At 44.0% G+C, this 20,275-nt stretch overlaps 1 protein-coding gene across 1 annotated transcript in view; it reads right to left on the bottom strand.

Annotated features, from left to right (window-relative positions):
* NTN1 (netrin 1) overlaps positions 1-19,642 on the bottom strand; it is a 266,079-nt gene extending 246,437 nt beyond the window's left edge. Inside the window, exon 1 of the mRNA XM_024101647.3 lies at positions 19,310-19,642. The gene's annotated coding sequence lies outside the window, so the exon portion shown is untranslated. The remainder of the gene's footprint in view (positions 1-19,309) is intronic.
* Between the last annotated feature and the right edge of the window lie 633 nt (positions 19,643-20,275).

Raw genomic sequence — 20,275 nt, 5'->3', positions numbered from 1 at the left:
AGGTGTAGAGACAACACAAACAAAACAGCGGCAAATTTAAAAGAGTTTAGTGTACATGCGAGGCCCCGAGACACCTCAGGTTTAAACCAGTTCGCTTGACGGGCCTTTTTATAACTGGAGAGACTTGTGAAGACCTGCCCTTGAAAACGAATGTGGCTGTTTACGAGATTCCCGTGCTTTGTTCTCACGCTCGCTGTGAATGTTGACAGTACTAGTTGGTTTTGCTTTCCAGGGAATTTTTTAAAAGATATTTTTGCTGCAGTTTAGCAAATGCAAAATATTGTAATCTATCCTGTCTGCAATAACTATAATGCCCATTAAGATTAATCGGGGGGGAATCACTTGCCATCTATGGAAACAATGGGCCCTGAGTTGCAAGCTGGAGTCCCATTGCCGGATCTCAAGCGAGTTTTGCCTGAGGGCCCGATCCTTCAAATCCTTACCCAAGTGAAAAGCAACAGAGGGTCCCGTGGCACCTTTAAGACTAACAGAAGTATTGGGAGCATTTAAGTTAGTCTTAAAGGTGCCACAGGACCCTCTGTTGCTTTTTACAGATTCAGACTAACACGGCTACCCCTCTGATACTTACCCAAGTGAATAGTCCTTTCTCAGGCCATGGATTGCAAAGAGAGGGAGACTCCTCCGGTAGCTTTTCAGCTGGCTACGGGTTTGCCGGATCGGGACCTTCAGGATGCGACCCTATTTAATTAGCATCTTTTTGTATAAAAAAAAAGCGACGCACCCGGGGGGCCGATCCGGCAGTTCACCTAGGACCGCGTGGGAAAGCGCCGCTCAGGTTGGCACAAATTCCTCCTGGTAACACGAGTGAGCGTTAGGGTGGGCGCTGGAGCCGGACCCCCGGCGGGGGCTGGGGAAAGTGAGTGCGGGGCGGGCTACCCTCAAAACCCCTCCCGTTAGCTCTGGGGCGAAGGGGGTGTCAGGTACAGCTACCCCGCCTCGCTCATCGCTGGAGACAGCACAAAAGGGCCCCTGTTTAGTTGGCCACTTGTCCAACAGCGGCCGACTGTAGCTCACACCCGTTCCCTTTTGATCAGCCCCGTCGCGGGTATCGGAGCGGACCCAGAGGCAGATGCACCCACGCGCGGTTTGGGATAGCCACGCAGAGATCCTCCCAGAGAGGTTAGAAAGCCCAGATATTTGTGCTTAGGAAAGGAAAGGGGTAAAGTGACTGGCCTGAGTGTGTGTGTTTTTGTGTGTGTGTGTGTGTGTGTGGGGGGGGGTTAGTGGTACTAAAGGAAGGAGAGACAGCGAGATTTCATTTGTTAGAGAGCAGCAACAAGTTTTCTTTTTTAACCCCCTCCCGTGTAAAGTTAGACCTCAGCGCTCCGGATTCATTCAGTACAAAGATCCATAACAACTGGATTCAGTGACACCCAAGTGCCGAAGTCTGGCAGTACAAGGACGTCAGGATCCAGCCCTTGGTTCCACAATTAATGCAGCACCTTTTAGTGGCATTTCTCTAATTCAGTTAAATAAGTGGCAGGAGCATTTAAGAGAATTGTATTGGTATCGGAGTGAAATCTGGAGAGTGGCGTATCAGCAGGGACGGCGGATTCTAACTTCTACCTCCTCAGTGGCAAACACTGTAAATGGGAAACCTTTGCATAACACGTTCCTATTCATTATACTACAGCTAGTCTTTTAAATACCCAGCGAGTGATTTCTTAGGCCAGACAACTCACAGCAAATATTTCTTCAGTTGCCTTCAACTCTAGCATATGTTTCTAGCTAAACTACTCCAGATCACGTTGCTGTTGTTTTTAAAATGGTTGGTTATGAACCTGATCAATGACACAAACCATTTGACACGAAGGATTAACACTCTACTTCCGCCTCCTTCAAACCAAACCTGCAGGAATTCAGGGCCAACCTGACAGCCATGAACAAGGCAGGACAAGGTACAGTATCAGAGAGTAGCCCTGTTAGTCTGTATCAGCAAAAACAGCGAGGAGTCCTTGTGGCACCTTAGAGACTAATACATTTATTTGGCCATAAGCTTTCATGGGCTATAACCCACTTCATCGGATGCATGGATGCCCACTGTATTTTTCACGCCATGCACCCGATGAAGTGGGTTTTAGCCCACGGAAGCTTATGTCCAAATAAATTTGTTAGTCTCTAAGGTGCCACAAGGTACAGTATGTCACACTCTGAAGAGACCTATTTCTCTCCTGCTACTGAATATTCCTCTTGAATAAGATGGCAAAGCACATGACTTGACCGCCTGTATCTCTGCCCTGGTTTCCAGAGGGAAGGCCAGTTCGTTATTTAAATATAGCCTGACAAAGGCTTCGGGGCAACTTTGTGCTGGTAAAACAATGGGAGGTGAATGGAAAGGAGCAGAATGTGGGAATGTCAGGACGTGTTGATGTGTGCTTGCATGCTTGTTTTTTCCCCTCCCCTCCATGAAAAGGGTCTGATTTTCACATCATCTGGATACTTTTAGCTCTCCACAGCAATGGGATGAACTGGGCTGACCTTCCTGGAGGTTTGCTTAGGGACAGAACAATGTTTGTCTTGTCCAAACACTATGAATTACTCAGTGCTCCATGACCAGCCCCACAATCAACTGATACAAATAACATGCACAATTAGGGGAGCCCTTTTAGAAGAGGGAAAACAATATATAATAATAAAGTGCAGTGAAAGGGAGAGGCAGGCTTAATCCAGCCGCTATGGCTGGGCTGAGAATGGGGTGTCTGTGTTTATAGCAGTGTATACAGACAAGTGAGTTTGTGAGTACCTGCTAATATATGCTTTATGGCTGGGGTTTTCAAAGGAGTTGGGTGGCCAAATCCCTATTAATTTCATCAGCTCTTTGGAAATCCAAGACATATGTGGGAGTCTCTTGCTCAGACAAAAAATATTGGGTGAAAGCTTGGCCCCACTGAAGTCAATGGCAAAATGTTCACTGACATCTATAGAGCCAAGATTTCACTCAAAATGGAGTGACAGATTATTTTCATCAGATGGCCTAATAACCCACCACTGGTGAAGGAAGCAGATCCACCTCTGGGTTATGGAGGGTCACCAGTGAGGAGCAAGGATAAATAATGTATCCAGATCTAACTCACCGTACACTTTGTTTACATGGCACCATTTTGACCTTTTCTTCTTAGTGGGCTGGGAATAGAGCTGGGTGAAGTTTTTTTGGTGAATAGTAAATGTGCTGAAAAATGCATTCTGGAGGCACTGAAGCTATTCATGAATTTGGGCCAAACTCAGCAAATAGTTCTGGCTAAAACCCCTCCCTGACAACAACAATTTTTGAAATATCAAAATGATTCATTTTGAAAAAGAAATCAAAATGAATTTCAGAATGAAGTGTTGACTCAAAATGATATTTTCAAAATGGAAAGTGTCATTTTGATCCCACATTTCATTTCACAATATCATTTCAAATCGACAGTCAAAATGTTTTATTTCAATCCACTCACCCCTATTTTTTTTTGTTGGTTTTTCATTTCAATCAGAAAAAAAAAACAGGGCAAAAATCAGTTTGGGTTCAAAATGAACAGATTTTTTTGTTTCACCTTCTGAACCAAACAATCAAGTATTTGCTTAGCTCATTTGGGAACAATCTGAGTTTTTAGTTGCAGCATCTGGTGCCCCAACAAGGGGGAATAATATGGGAAACAGGATGCTTTGGAGTGTCTGAATATATAAATGACATTTTGGTTGTTTTTTCCTTCCTGTGGGATTTTTAAAAAATTAAATAGCTCCCAGGATTCAAGGAAGGCTTTTCACTCTCCAGTGGTGGTCAGAAATGACAAAACAACAAGGCAGAAAATGTTTAGATAAGGTTATTTTACAGCTATACACTGGGCAGCGATTCATTGTTAACCAAAGGCACGCAAAACAGTACTTCCTAGATGCATAGATTAACCAATTTTAAGGCCAGAAGGGACCACTGTGGTCATCTAGTCTGACCTCCAGCGTCACACAGGCCATAGATAATTCCAGAATAATTCCTTTTGAACCAGACTATATCTTTAACAAAAACCAAAACCCAGTCTTGATTTAAAATCTCCAGGGACAGAGAATGCACCATGACCATTGGCACACTGTTCCAATGGTTAATGACCCTCCCTTATGCATATGCAGTGGTGACAGCCACCTGATAAACTGCGTCTACCATTCACCTGTGACTCCTTCCTCTTCACTCTGCCTAGGAATGCAGGGCTTCTCGAACATTTTCAGTGGGTACCACATCCTAAAGGAGATTGCCCGATAGACACTTTCCCCCGCATTCACCATCACACAACAGCCCTGTTGCAACTACAGAAATGACTTTCATGGAAATGTCTTATCAAGAAAGGATTTAATGTATTTTCATTTTCTTTTAATGTGATTTAGAGTCTGGAAACAACCATGTGTTTGTCCATATATCCATTTTAGGATTTTATATCGCAGTTCATCACAGTATCTGAGGCCCAGATTTTAAAGGTATTTAGACACCTAACTCTCATTCAGTGGGAGCCAAATATCTAAATAGCTTTGAGGATCTGGGCCCCAGAGCCTAGGGTGGGATCCACCAGAGTATTTAGGATCCTAAACCTCAGACTTAAGTGCCTAATTCCCAGTTTGGGCCCCATTGTTACCCGCAGAATTCCTGCTGAACCTTGCAGGTGCCTAAACTCATTCAGCAGCCAAGTTTTTCAGAGTAAAAATTCCCTCTGCACCTAGGATTCTGCCCCTGGACCTGTGCACTGCTGCCTCCCTGTGGTTGTCTGGGCACCTATCTCCCATCCAACCCCTAGAGCAATTCACAAACGGGGGGAAAGATAGGAGTTCATCTGCTTAAGTTGCGTGCAGGGCCTGACCCTGTAGGCATGGAGAGAAGCTGCTTACTAGATTGAGTCTCATTCAAAATCCAGGAGGAGTTGCTCACCTTATAATTTTCAGCCCAGTGGTTAGAGCACTCACCTGGGATGTGAGCAGGGCCAGCTCCAGGGTTTTTGCCACCCCAAGCAGCGCAAAAAAAAAAAAAAAAAAAAAAAAAAAGCTGCGATCGCGATCTGCGTTGGCAATTCGGCGGAAGGTCCTTCGCTCCAAGTGGGAGTGAGGGACTGTCCGCCGAATTGCCGCCGAATAGCTGAAACGTGCTGCCCCTCTCCAGAGTAGCCACCCCAAGCACCTGTTTGGCAAGCTGGTGCCTGGAGCCGGCCCTGGATGTGGGAGACCAAGGTTCAGTTCTCCCCTCTATGCTCAAGAGAAAGGGTGCTCCCCCATTGGTCTATGGGATATACTACTATGGGCTCCCTCACTCTCTTCTGTTGAAGTCATTGCACTGAGGATAAATAATGAAAAACTGAAGCAGGGAGGCTGGCCATGGGGTCTCCCATCTCCCAGGTGGGTCCCATAACCACTGGATTACCCATTATGTCTCCCTTGGGCCCAGTGACTATTTTAATATTTATCCACAGTGGAATAGTAATTGGCGAGTGTGTTTGAGGTCAGACCCCTGCTCCAGCCACTCTTTCATTATGCATCCACGGTGCAACAGCTTCAACATGAGAGACTGAGGAAGCCCCACATCACAAAATCCTGCAGCTCAGTCAGTGGCTAGAGCATGCTTGACGGAGACCTTGTTCAAAGTCTCTCTCCCCCTCTGACAGAAAGGGGGGAAGTCAACCTGGATCTCACACACTGAGAGGAGTGCTTGAACTACTGGGCTAAAAGTTATAAGATGGACACCGACACCACTACCACCATCTCCTCCATTTGGTGTGGAGCGAGGCAGGCACCTAACTTATGCCACACAAAGTCAGCTTCTCCCAAATGTGCAATGTCCTATCCAAATCCAGAATGGACTGTGTACTAAGTCAGAGTGGCCTCCCTCCAAGCCTGACAGTGAGGGACCACTACACACCCCTGGTGGGTGGAACCAAACCAGCCCCGCCCCTGCCAGAAGTGCATGGGCAGGACAGGAAGTATAAAGAGAGGGCCCCACAGCTCAGTTGGGGCCAAGCCAGGGGAGGAGGCAGACATCTCAAGCCCTCTGAAGGACTCCAGACTAGGCCCCAAGCTGTCCCTGCCACCGGATGAGAGGAGTTACTGGGACGGCCATCAGCCATCTGCCCAGAAACCACTGAGGATGTGTGGCTCATGGCCTGCAGTAGGAAGTAGCCTAGGAGAACCAGATGTTAGTCAGGTTTGTGCTGTTGCAGTACAAATCAGTGTGTTTCGATGGGATCCACCCGCCACTATTAGGACCCTGGGCTGGGACCCCCTGCCGCCAACCCTGCCCCCGGGTTGGCTGCCGACTCACCCTAGGCTGGAAGACCTGTGCCTTGTCTGTGGCCTGCCCCAGCCAGGAGGCTGTGGGCCCCTAGACTGTGATTGCTGTCTGCTCCAGCCCGAAGGCTGACGCTAAAGACTGCTTGCTGCTCTGCCCCGCCCAGAGGGTCAGAGCCCCAGATTAGTACTTGCTGTCTGCCCTAGCCAAGAGGTCTTTGGCTAAAGACTGCTCCTGGCTCTGCCCCGCTCAGAGGGATCAGAGCTATAGATGGGGAATTGCTGTCTGCCCCTGCCAAGAGGCTTGGGCTCGAGACTGCTTGGCCCCACCCAGAGGGCCAGAGCCTCTAAAGCGCCAATTGGCTGTTGTTTGCTGTCTGATGCGATAAGGCAGAGTGGCCTACCTCCAAGCCTGACAGTGAGGGACCACTACAGACTACATTACATTTGCACATCTGGTAATACTCATCCATCCAATATGGGCTAATATCTCATGAAATGCTGGGGTTAGAAATGGGTCCTTGATTTTACAGATGAGCCGGGACTGCCCCTTTCTAACGGGATACAGCACTTGTTTCTAGCTCTGGAGATCATGAAATAGCAGCTCGCAAGGGCTGGGAATTTCAAAACAGCTTAAAGGATTTGTACACTTAGATCCCATTAATTTAAATGGGGATTGGGGAGGAGGGATAGCTTGGTGGTTTGAACATTAGCCTGCTAAACCCAGGGTTGTGAGTTCAATCCTTCAGTGGGCCATCTAGGGCAAAAATCAGTACTTGGTCCTGCTAGTGAAAGCACCAGGTTGGACTCAATAACCTTTCAGTTCTATGAGATAGGTATATCTACATACATTTAAATCTCTGGGATGGCTTTGCAAATCTCAGACTAAACCTGCAACATTACTGTGTATTGGAAATAGAGCTGTTTACAAATTTAAAAGTTTCAACAAAAATAAGGAGGGGAAGAATTCAATGAACTGATAATTTCTTCCATTTTTTTGCCAGCTCTGTTATCAGTCAGAAATTTCTGAACGTTTCAAAATTTTGATGAGAAAAATTTGCTGTGGATTTTTGGTGGAAATTTTATTTTTATTTATTTATTTTGCAACCACCTTTACTTTTATTAAAAAGCTACTTTGAAGACTTAGTGATTTCATTTGAATTTTTAGCACAAAGGCGGCCTGGCTCTAGAAAGGAAGGTTATTAATTTTAGGCCACAGTTTAACAAGGTAGGAAAATAAAAGATATAAAAGACAGCAAAGTGACTGGGGGGGAGACTTATGAGTCAACATAGACCTCTCATCTTAGATATGTTTCTTAAAATGAAGACACAGAGAATATCAAAGAGGGTAATACCACAGATAAGGTAGCAGACACTACAGGCTGAGAAGGACTTTAGTGAGTTGATTATGGAGAAGATGAGGTCAGCAACACATGAGGAAGGAATGCATAAATTTGGGAATTTTGTGGAGACAAATATATAGGAAAGTGCTAAACAAATGGTGGGTGAATCAAAAGGGAAAGTCTTTATTCAAAGAGAAACTTGGTGGTGGAGCAAAAAAGTACAGGAAGTGATTAAACTTTTTTCTCTTATCTTTTAACTCTGGCAAAGGTGTAGGAGCAAAGGACCTAGGGGAATACTAGGCAGTGAAGAAATTGGCCAGGAATGTAATTGAGAAAGCAAAGGTCTTTGAAGAACTTTATGCTAGACTTGGAAGAAAGAAAGGGGAAAAAGATGCATATAGACGGTGACAGCATAGGACAGAAGTACTAAATATATAAAGGAACTAAAGTTCATCAAAGATGAAACTGGTATCATGTTGATTGAAGAGTCGCATAAAAGATCAATGGAAAAGGTATTCTGAACAGCTTTTAAATGAAGAAAACCCAGGAGAGCAATGCAACTGCAAAGTGATGAATTTAGATCTAGTGGAGCCTATCACGACAGATAAAGTGGCAAACGCTGTGAAAGAACATGAAAAATAATAAGGTCCTAAGCTCAGATGGAATCCCTATATAGGCATGGAAAAAGCTTGGAATAGAAGGCATCCATCTCCTGAGATCCCTGTTCAGTTCAATCATGAGAGGGAAAAAGATACCAAACGTGTGGAGGAAAAGTATCTTGGAGCCAATATACAAGAGAAAAGGTGATGCTGTTGGCAGTGGTACAAATTATAGAGATATAAAGCTGATGAGTCATGCAATGAAATTGTGGAACAGAGTCATCAATAAGAGACCAAGAAGGGAAGTAGATATTAGTGCAAATCAATATGGCTTCATACCAGGAAGGAAGGTCGACAATAGATGCTGTTTTTGTGCTGAGGCAGCTAGTAGAAAAAAATTAGAGAGAAAAGGAAAAATATTCACATGGTGTTGGTTGAGCTGGAAAAGGCCTTTGACTGAGTTTCAAGAGAACTCCTCTGGTGGGGTCTGAGGGAGAAAATGGTACTAGAACTTTATGTGTGGCTCTTTCAAACCATGTATATAGGTGTAACATCAATAGTCAGAACCTCTAGTGGTGAAACAGATGAACTATTGGTAAAAGGTCAGAATGCATCAGAGATCAGCACCAAGCCCTTTCTCGTTTATCCTTGTCCTGAATACCCACACAAGGAATATACGGGAGGAGGCACCTTCGTACATGCTGTTTGCAGATGCTGCCATTCTATGCAGTGAGGGAAAATATAGTCTAGAAGAGGATCTTGATAAATGGAGAAATGTGTTGGAAAGACATGGGCTTAAAATACGCAAAGGGAAAACAGAGTATTATGGTATTTAATTTCAGTATTGTAAACACTGAAGAATTATCCTTGAAACTAGATGGGCAAACAATACCAAAAACGCAGCTTCAGGTATCTGGGTTCCAGAATCCAGCAATATGGAGGATGAAATTAGAGCTGGGATAAAAAATTCCTGGCTCAAATGGAGAGAGATAAGTGGTGTGCTACATGACAGGAAGATACCAGTAAGATTAAAAGGGAAAGTCTACAAAATGGGGGTCTGTTCAGTTTTAATGTATGGCACTGAGTGCTGGGCAACAAAGAAGAAAGGTGAGCAAAGGATCTGTTCCACAGAAACGCGACAATTGCGAAGGATAAGTGGTGCAAGCAAGAAAGACCATGTGAGGAATGTATGTATTAGAGACATGCTCAAAGTAACACCCACAACTGAAAAAATGAGAGAGTGCGGGCTCAGATGGATCAGTCATGTAAAGCTCAGTCCTGACAACTAAGTGGATAAGAAAGTCCAATAGACAGAAGGCAAGTCCAGTTCTGAAGGAAAAAGACAAGAGGGGCCGTCCCCAGAAGAAGTGGTGGGATGTCATAAAGGCAGGTACGTTAGCATGTGGTGCCATAGAGGATACGGCATTGAACAGAGGGAGGGAGAGGGCTCGCAGAGTGGACCCCATTTGATGGGACTAACTCAAGGAAGAAGAAGAATTTAACAAAGTAGATAAGCACTTGGCTGACTTTTAGCACGTCAGTCCCGCTCACTCCAATGGGACTACTCACACGCTTAAAATTAATAAGTGCTAAATACTTTGCTGAATTGGAACCATAGTAACCAAATCATCATTTTAATTGCCTCAGCATTTTGAAAATAATCTTCCTGTAAAACACGGAAATCCATGACACTGTGGCATGATTTTCTCTTTTCCCCAGTCTAAGTCCCACCCTAAAAAGCAGCTAACCTGCAAAAACATATTTCCAACCACACATCAGCCTGCCCTGCTGCTACAGTTGTAGACAGATGTTAGAGTGGCCAGGTCATACGTGAGCAGCAGGCTGACGAGCCAGTTGAGATGGTACAGGAAGGGTGCCAGCTCATGAGAGTTCTCATGTTGAAAGCCCATTGTGCAAGGAGTTATGGTTTATTTGCTGCTTTCAACTTCTTAGTGAAAAGGTGCATTCCCATGTGGCAGCATCTTTGTCTGCCCCTTGGACTGGTCTGTGCAGAGAGTTATGACCTGTTTGCTTATTTGGCACCTGTATTGCTTGCACTGGAATCAATGAGAGCTTTACCATTGATTTCAATGAGGATCTAGTCTGTGATGCTGGACCTGATCTCCATGCTCTCCATCAACGCCTAAGATCCAGATCCTGCAGAAACTTATGCACATTAGTTTTACACATTGTGAGTAGTGCTATTTATATTAATGGGACTACTCCCAGTGCAAAACATTGAGCACATGTGCAAGTCTCTTCAGGATCGGTGCCTGAGTCAAGGATGCAGAATCAGGCCCACAGTGACAGGCAGTGTTTAGTTTTGTATGGTTCTCAAGCTGCTTCCTTACACAGTTTGAAATCAGGATTCTCCACCCTCATGGTGCACTGGTTTTCTTTTATACTTACATGAACAAGATGTGTGCAGAATGCCTGGTGTGTATGTATAGTTATTTGCGTAACACTATACTTAGGCTTGGAAGGATTCGATTTTTATCTGTAAATGTCGATCAATTTCACCATGCACATACACTGATGAAAAAATATTTCCATCCATAATAATTGAAATGTACAGATAGGCAAAGTAAGAAAAGTGCTGCTTGAGAATTGATTAGGGTTTGATTTAAGGCCATTTACATTGTGTATTTTGATGTATGATGTTGACAAATTAGTGGTTTAACAGTTATAAAACTTTAACGTTTTGAATCTCAACATCTACTGTCATCAAATAAGAATGGTAAAACCCATAATTTTGCACTATGAAAATTAAATTGATAAAAATTTTAAAAATGCTTAAAAGTGAACATAGACATGATCCGTCAAAGTTATATAAAAAAATATCGAAATCTGTCCTCCCTGACTTTACTATATAGATTGAGGAGTGGTGGCTGAGTTGTTAAGGCTCTCGACTACAGTTATGGGTTGGACGATCTCACACTTAAAGGCTTCCTCCAGTTCATCCTGCTGCAAAACAAGTGCCTGATCCATTGTGATGCTGGCCAAATCTCTCCCTTGTGTGTCGATGGCTATGGAAACTGATGCACCTGCGTCAGCCTCATGAACCATCTGTAGCTTAGATCAAACTTTGACTTTGATATAAGGTGGGCATTTATAGGCCCTAGTTCAGTAAAGTACTTAAGCACACGCTTAAAGTTAGATATCTATTTAAACACCTTGCTGAATGGGGCCATAATTATCCCAAAATGGAGTGCAATTAATTGCTCTTCTTATATACTAAGTTTCACTAATTGAATATTTGATACTCACCTTGTAGAACCTTTCTCAGATGCATTTATCTAATCCACACACTTTATGATCCTTCAAAAAAAAAGGGGGGGGGGCAATCTCTAAACACTTCTCAGTAAAGATTTACAAGCAGAGGTGCCATAGCAGTGAGGGCTCATACTTCTAGGATTTTGTTATTTTTACAAAATATACTGTACTATGCTTATGGTGGGTGACCATAAACCACACTGAACAATTGTCAAAATAAATGGAAAAAGTAGATCTGGTGATGCATTAGTCTTGATTTTTTGTGTATTTGCTAACTTACTTGGTAATTCAAAATAGTCAGTAATTTGTAATCGTCTTGTTGTCATTAATGTGAATTAGTTAGAGTCTCCTATTATATATTCTTGGGAGCATTCACTTCTTGAGCGCCTCTGGCTGCTGCATGCAGTATTACAGGCTTTTTCCTGCTCCTGGCTCCCCTGTAGGTTATCAGGCTCACTTGACAGGAGTGGCTCAGCCCTTCAGCCAGATCATACAATCAAAGTGAATTCCTTCAGGGGTAGCAAAATTGCAACAAACTTGTCTGCCCTCACTAGGGTCTTCAGCCCCAGCTCTTGGCCCTTTAAATTCAGCCCTTCACTTGGGCTTCCAAACAAGACTTGTGCACTTCTCTGGGCCAAGTCCTATATCTTTATCCATTCCTTCTAGATTTTAAGATCTCTGGGGGAGGAACTGGCTTGATATTGGGGTACAGTACTGCACAGAGGACACTGATCAGATTGGAGAGATGATAAATAGGAATAACAATTCCTTACATAGCTAAAACTCCCATTTCATTGACTATTTTGAATGAGTAAGGCTGAGCAGGACTGGGCCTTTTAACAGGATTGGTGCACACACACTGCAGAGAAAATGCCCAGCCCCCTGTGCTGAGGACAGAACCGAGTAAACTTAGACCATGCCTGACAGGTGTTTGTCCAACCTCTTGTTAAAAACCCCCAGTGATGGGGGATTCCACAATCTCCCTTGGAAGCCTGTTCCAGAGCTTAATTATCCTTATTGTTAGAAAGTTTTTTCCTAATATCTACCCTACATCTCCCTTGCTGCAGATTAAGCTCTTTACTTTTTAACACTAACCTAACCAGTGGACATGGAGAACAATTGATCACCTTCCTTTTTAGAACAGCCCCCTTAGCATATTTGAAGACTGTTATCAGGTCCCGCCTCAGTCTTCTTTTCTCAAGGCTAAACATGACCAGTTATTTTAACCTTCCCTCATAGGTAAGGTTTTCTAAACCTTTTATAATTTCTGTTGCTCTCCTGTGGACTCTCTCCAATTTGTCCACATCTTTCCTAAAGTGTGATGCCCAAAACTGGACACAGTACTCCAGCTGAGGCCTCACCAGTGCCAAATAGAGGGGGACAATTACTTCATGCGTCTTATGTACTGCACTTTGGTTAATAGACCCCAGTATATTAGAGTTTTTTGCAACTGTATCATATTGTTGGCTCTTATTTAATTTGTGATATACTATAACCTCCTGATCCTTTTCAGCAGTACTACCACCTACCCAGTTATTCCCCATTTTGTAGTTATGTCTTTGATTTTTCCATCTTAAGTGTAGCACTTTGCACTTGTTTTACTGAATTTCATTTTTATTGCTTTCAGACCAATTTTCCAATTTGTCAACGTCTTTTTGATTCTAATCCTGCCCCCAAAGAGCTTGCAGCCCCTCCCAGCTTGGTCTGATCTGCATATTTTATAAGCAATACTCTCCACTCCATTATCCAAGTCATTCAAGAAAATGTAGAATAATCACAGACCCAGGGCAGACCCTTGCAGGACCTCACAAGATATGCCCTCACTGTTTGATAGTAAACCATTGAACAAAAGTTTTTTTCAGCCAGCTGTGTACTCACTTTATAATAATTTCATCTAGACCAGTGGTTCTCAAACTTTTGTATTGGTGACCCCTTTCACACAGCAAGCCTCTGAGTGCGACCCCCACCACCATAAATTAAAAACACCTTTTTTATATTTAGCGCTATTATAAATGCTGGAGGCAAAGCGGGGCTTGGGGTGGAGGCTGACAGTTCATGACCCCCCTGAGGGGTCACCACTCCCAGTTTGAGAACCCCTGATCTAGACCACATTCCCTAGTTTGCTTATGAGACTGTCATATGAGACTGTGTCATAAGCCTTACTAAAATCAAGACATAGCACATCTACTGCTTTCCCCTATTCACTATGCCCGTAAGCTTGTAAAAGAAAGAAATTAGATTGGTTTGGCATGATTTGTTCTTGACACATCCATGCTGGCTATTGCTTATTACCCTATTATCCTCTAAGCGCTTACTTAGATTATTTAATTATTGATTATTTAATAGTTAAATAATCTTATTGATTATTTAATAGTTTTTTTCCAGTATCTTTCTAGGTATTAAAGTTACGCTGACTGGTCTATAATTCCTGAGGTCCTCTTAGTTCTCCTTTTTGTAGTCAGGTACTATGTTTGCCCTTCTCCAGTCCTCTAGGACCTTACCCGTCTTCCATGAGTTCTCAAAGACAACTACTAATAGTTTCAAGATTTCCTTGCTTAGCTCCTTAAGAACCCTAGGGTTAATATCATCAGACCCTGCCGACTTGAATACATCTAACTTATCTAAACTCTTTAACATATTCTGGTTTGTGTTCCTTCCCCTGTGTTGTTAATATTGTGTTGAGTATCTGGTCACCATTAACCTCCTCCCCCATCAAAATAGGAATTAAACACTTCAACTTTCTCAATGTCATCCATGGTTAGTTCTTCTTCCCCATTAAGTAGTGGATTTACACTAGCCTTCATTGCCTTTTATATCCCTTGCTACTTGTAACTCATTTTGCACCTTAGCCTTTCTGCTTTTGTCCCCATATGCTTGAACTATTTTTTTTTGTACTCATGCTTAGTAATTTATCCATGTTTTCACTTTTTGTAAGACTTCTTTTTGATATTCAGGTCATTAAAAAGTTCTTGATGTAAGCATATTGGCCTCTTAGGGTCTGTCTACACCACGATTAAAAACCCGTGGCTGGCCCATGCCAGATGATGCAGGCTTATAGGGCTCAGGCTAAGGGGCTGTTTAATTGTGGTGCCCCTTAGCCAGAGACCTGCAAGCCAGACTCAGCTGGCATGGGCTAGCTGCAGGTGTCTAACTGCAGTGGAGACATACCCTTACTGTTCTTTCTTTCCTTTGCACTGGGATAGCTTTCCATTATGCCTTAAATATTGTCTCTTTGAGAAATTGCCAGTTCACCTCAGCTGCTTTTTCCCTTCGATTTTCTTCCCATGGGACCTTACCTACCAGTTCTCTGAGGCTGTTAAAGTGTGCCAACATGAATACATCTAATTATCTAAGTAGTCCTTCACCTGTTCTTTTATGTGCTTTCCTGAAAGAAAAAGGAATAATGGGGAAAAGACGTCCTACATAACCCAGCGATATTGGCTCTGTAACTGGGGAATTAAATAAGAGTTGTTGCTGTTCTGACTGCATATGGTTATGTTCTAATCTCAGTCATCAAGCCACGATCAAAAAGAAAAGGAATTGATGATGGTGATGCCTATTATCACCATCATCATTATAATCAAGGATAATATATAACTACATGCAACATGTCTCTGAGCCTGGTGACATACATGGCAGCATTTTAAATGGACATTAAACCTTCTGAGGATATATCAGCTCATGGTTATTAACTGTTATTTATTAATTAATATAATGTCAAATTAACCTTGCGCTGAAATATCTTTCAACGGGTTTAAAGTCAAATTAAATCACTAATCAGCAAGACAGACAGCAGGTAGCAACGTATTAACACTGATTACTAAGATAAAATATTTCCCCCAGCTGAGATTCATAAATTTCTTTTTCTTTGCAATCAATTTGTTATTAAAAAGTATAGAAGAAGAAGAAACCGCAGCAGCAGCAGTATAGGACACTATAAAAGCAGAATCTGTTGTGCTTTTGGGCTGGTATATTCACATAGAAACTGTAAGATGCCTCACTACAATTACAAGACCCCTTTTGCCCCCACGTTTCCTCTCCCCTTTAAGTCAGCGGGATCCCCCCCCCCCCTTAGGGAACAGGCCCTGGACACAGGAAGCGTCAGGCAAGGCGCTACGCTACCATATGGCTGTGCAGCCCATCAGGGAGGAAGCTGCCTGCCTGAAAAGCCGTCGGCTCTGGGGATCGCAGAGGGGGTTGGGGGCCAAGCCTGTCACGGGGGCCATGTGTCCCGCTGACTGCGGAAGGAGCGGACGGGGCTGCCGGTCGCTGGGAGGGAAGGTGGGTTAGTGGAGGGGGATTAACAGCGACTCTCCTTGGTCCGCATGGAGCCCGCAACCCGGGGAATGAACCTAAGAAGCGATCCCGGAGATCACAGCGGCTCAGCCGGCTGGGTTTGAAGCCCCGGCTGCCCGCAAGCGCTCCCGCCGCCCTGGCTCGCTGGCCGGCCTGGGCTGAACGCAGGGGCCCCGGAGCGCGGCGCCCTGGCTCGGCTGGAGGCGGACACCTACTGCGGGCGCAGCCGGAGCTCCGAGCAGCCTCCTGCCCGGGGCAAGCTGGCACTGTTCGCTCGAGAAAGACTCGCGATCCCTGATGCGCTCAGGGCCTTTCGAGCCCGCGCCGCTGCTTTGCAATCTTGGTCCGCATTGCAGGGCACCCCCCGACTGCACTTGGGCGCGCGGGCCCGGGGGGTTATATGGAGAAGGAGCCGGCGCCTGCAGCTCTAGTGTTAATGTCCTGCACAGATTTCTCCCTGACGTGAAGAAACCATCCGCTGCCAAGATCTAGGGGGAAAGGGGCCAGTGCCTTGAAACCCGCCTAGCAAACAAACGGCTACGAGTATTTGCTTAAAAACCTCAATACTGGGGTTGGATTGCTATGGAACAACATAACCACACGATTCAAACGAATCCGATGGGATCTTAATTTGTGCGGGTTTAAATTATGAGCTGCTAATGCAGGGACGAGGGTTTCGGGGAGTAACTTTCAGAGAGAAAAACATTATCAAATGAATGTATATATATATATATATACACATAGAGAGAGAGATCTAATTGATTAGCTTTCAGAGGATATACCATTACAAATACATTGATATATTTATATTCAGAAAGGGAAATTCAGTCAGTAGATAGATAGATTAGATAATTCTGAATAATATAGAAGGCTGAGTTTCCATCGGTGGATCTATTTAATGTTTTCTTTAATTCGTTAAAGATTCTGAGGACACGGCATATCCTCTAAGCAAAAAGTGTTTGTAGAATAGATTATAAGGGAAGAATTTACTACGTAAGAAAAGTGTGTGTCATGTCATAGCAGCGGGGGTTTTTTTTGGAACGGAGGGAATTATTTTAGCCTTTTCCTTTCTTTTCGCCGTGCGCGAAGCAGGAATTGATAAAACGACCCTATTTGATAACTGGGGCTGGATCTAGGCAAAAACTCGCCCCATTTTTTTTTAAAGTTTTGCAAACTGTAACGCAGAGCCTGTGAGGCCATGGTGCGTGCTCTCCGATGGGTTCCTTCTCTCCTTTCTCGTGACTCTCGGGAAAGAAATAGCGAATAGTGCACTTAAAATCCCGTATTTTTTCCCCAGGTTCTCCTTCAAACACTTGTTGCTCTTGTCTGCACAGAGATATGGTGACTGAGGAAAACCCGTAGCATTTTTTCCAGTTGTGCCCGCTCCCCCCCCCCCCAAAAAGAAGTTCGCATCATTCAGCTGCCTTGCAAAAATTCCTCTGTGGGGAGGGAAAAATGGGTGCTAGCATAAGATAGCTCTACGGGTTAATTTTATCAATGAATATTCCTGCGGCTTGCTCTTTGGTAACCCCCCTTGCTCATATCTACAAGAAAGAGGCTGTGAAAGAATCTCTCTTGTCTAGATCAAACTGGGCTTTTGGGGGGGGGTGCAAACTGAAAACTCTCACTTCGAGCTAAATTTCACCGTTGCCTCTCAGCCTTTCAAAACCTTTCCCTAAAGGTACCGGTTCAACCCTCTCCGTAATTAGATCCAACGTGAAACCAATTGATCTCGCTCCAGTCGATTTCTTCCCTCTAACGGGAGCTGCTGCCTATTCGGTCAGTTTCAGGGCTAAATATGATTCCCCACAGGAGCCTGTACACGGGGTTATATAACCCCTCCACCCCCCCCCCACCCACACAGACACACAAAGTATTAAAAAGAATCCTGAAAATCTGAACATTCTAAAGCGGCTTGTAGGGGAGTTCTGCCTCCGAAGAAACTCCCCTGAAGTTAACAGGATCCGATCCTGCTCCCAGTAAAGCCAATGAGGAGTTTTGCCAGGCTATGAAGTGCAGAAAACGACGGCCCTGCCTAGAGATATGGAATGGCAAAGTTTAATCGGTCTCAGAGTTGAAGGGCAAATGAATATGTTCTTCTGCTCTGATCCTGTGATCGTTTTGTGGGGGTCAATTTTAGATCCTGCTCCTTCCACCTCGGATTTGAGGCCATGGTGAGTTCGAGGTGAAAGGATTGGGGGGAGAGGGGGCGGGGGGAGTGAGGGGAGAAAAAAAGGAGGAACTCGAGGGAATGTATTTAAATCGCAACTTTTAATAAAATCTACACTATTTTAGAAGTCAAATAACTTTCAATGTTTGCATTCTTTACAGCTTTTTTCTTCTATTTTTAGCAATAAACTATTATTTTCACATCTGTCTGCAAACTATTTCTTTTTATTTTTAAGGGAGGAGAACATGATAAAATCTTCCCCTCCAAAAAAAAAATATTTTAAAGCTTTTTTTTCTCCCCCAAGTAATTGTAAGTTTTATGGAAATCCAAAGAAGACCCCAGTTTGAAATAATCAGGAGCGATTTATTCCTATAGACTGACAGTTCTTTTGAACAGTAACCGAATGGCATTTTCTGTCTTTCTGAAAGCTTTTCTTCCAGATTTTGTTCAGATTAGGCTAGGGAGATGAATGCAGGCATTATCCAGCCCAGTAGCTATTCTGAAATGCCAAATTAATTACCAAGGGCTGAATCAAGGCGATGGGGACTGGAAAGAGGGGCGGCGAGGTGGGGGGAACAGTTTTAGGTGTGAAAATATCTGTGTAATATTTTAAATCCAGATCATAGATTAAAAACGCGGAAATTCTGACTGGTGTGATAGCGGGGAAAGGGTAGGAGTTCCGTTTGGTTCGGCATGGCTGGGGAATTCTCTGAAACCCAGGCACCTCCAGCCACTTGGTGACTTGCTTTAAATTATTGTTTCCTGTCGCTCAGAAATCAACACACTTTTATAAAGCAGCGATGACCTTTCAGATTTTAGGTGGAAAATGATGTCAGAGGGAAATAAAATCTGCTTGTACTAATAACTAAGTGAACACGATTAGCAGTGGAGTGGGGGTGAGGAGGGGAGCTCCCCTTAGAAGGAGTTTGATAAATTGTTTTTGGCAACAAAAAGAAAGGAAAAAAGAGTTGAAAGAAAGGGGGTAAAGACACCAAACTTCAAACTCAAGGACACTGAATCTCATGACCCAGATATTCACCATGCTTTGCTTTTATGTCCTCCAGGGCCAGGAGGAGTTTATGTCTGAATTTCCAAACCCGTCGTTTGTTTTGTCTCCTTTCTCACAATAGTAAACAAGCCCCCACGAAAAGACACGGGTCTCTTTCTGCCTAAACGATACAAACAATTATCTAGACCCCAGCCTGCATGTAAAACGATAGCGCGGACACACAGATACACACGCACAAAGTTTAGCCCTCAGGAAATTCAAACACGAGAAAGCAGAACGAGAAGCAGCAGCAATGTCATCCTATTATACATCAACTAAAAGGCACTGGATCTCCTCCAGGCAGAGTGCAGCCGGCTCTTACCTTCTGAGAGACAGCCCAGTGCTGGAGGAAGTATTAGTGTATTCCGCTATTTAGGTCTCACAATCAGAGAATGATCAAGAGTTTGGGGAGCACGTCCCCTTTAAGATGCTCTTCCAAAATAGCCCACCACGTGGTGTCTAGCCGACTCTCCTCCTTGCAAAGCAGTCCTCTACCTGCAGAGAAGCCCCCAGAGCTGCAAAGGAGACCTAGTGAGCTAAGGAGTGGGAACAAGGCTCTGAATGGGCAGGCTGTGTAGCTGAAATTTGTACCATGTCTGCTGTGGCATCTTGCCTTCGGCTGGGCCATTGGGGAGGGAGACTGTTAGGGATTTCATGCTTCTGTGAGCTCCAAAGGGCTAAATCAGGGAACCCTCGCACATCCAAAAAATGATCAACCAGTTGATTCTCTTGGGCCAGTTTTGTTTTCAATGAAAAGATAAAGGAGGAGGGAGGGGGAGTGTGCGTGTGTGTGGGGGTGTTGTTCCAAAAACTTCCCAGCACACAAACATACCTGGCATGGTTTGCATTGCCCAGTGCCGAAGGTTACAAAAATACCACAGAGAACGGGTGGAAGAATAGAATGCATGATTTAAAACTCTCCTCACAGGGACCAGGAATGCTGAGTGCTTTCAACTTAGCAAGTGCCGGAAAAGGCTGGAAACTTAGATTGGAGGGATGGGGGGACAAGGACAGAAAAATAACTGTGTGTGTGTGTGAATTATACTCCTTAGTAGTTGCACAAGTAGCAAATTTGCAGGAATGTGTTGACATTTCCATTTGCAATTAGCAAACAGGGAAGGTTTGGTATATAAGGTGTTTAAAAGCTCCACACCCCACTAGAAATCTGAAGAAGGATATAACAGGGAAAATTAGAAAAGGAATTCTGGCTAGCAGAAATTTTCTCTGCTGTATTCATACCCCATGTCTGTGTTGTTACTAATATAAATATATTTCAGGTCCCAGTTAC

This window comes from Chrysemys picta, chromosome 12, assembly GCF_011386835.1.
Source record: "Chrysemys picta bellii isolate R12L10 chromosome 12, ASM1138683v2, whole genome shotgun sequence".
NCBI classification, from domain to species: Eukaryota; Metazoa; Chordata; order Testudines; family Emydidae; genus Chrysemys; species Chrysemys picta.
The sequence above is the reverse complement of the archived record's forward strand: the minus strand, read 5'-3'. Positions and strand labels throughout refer to the sequence as shown.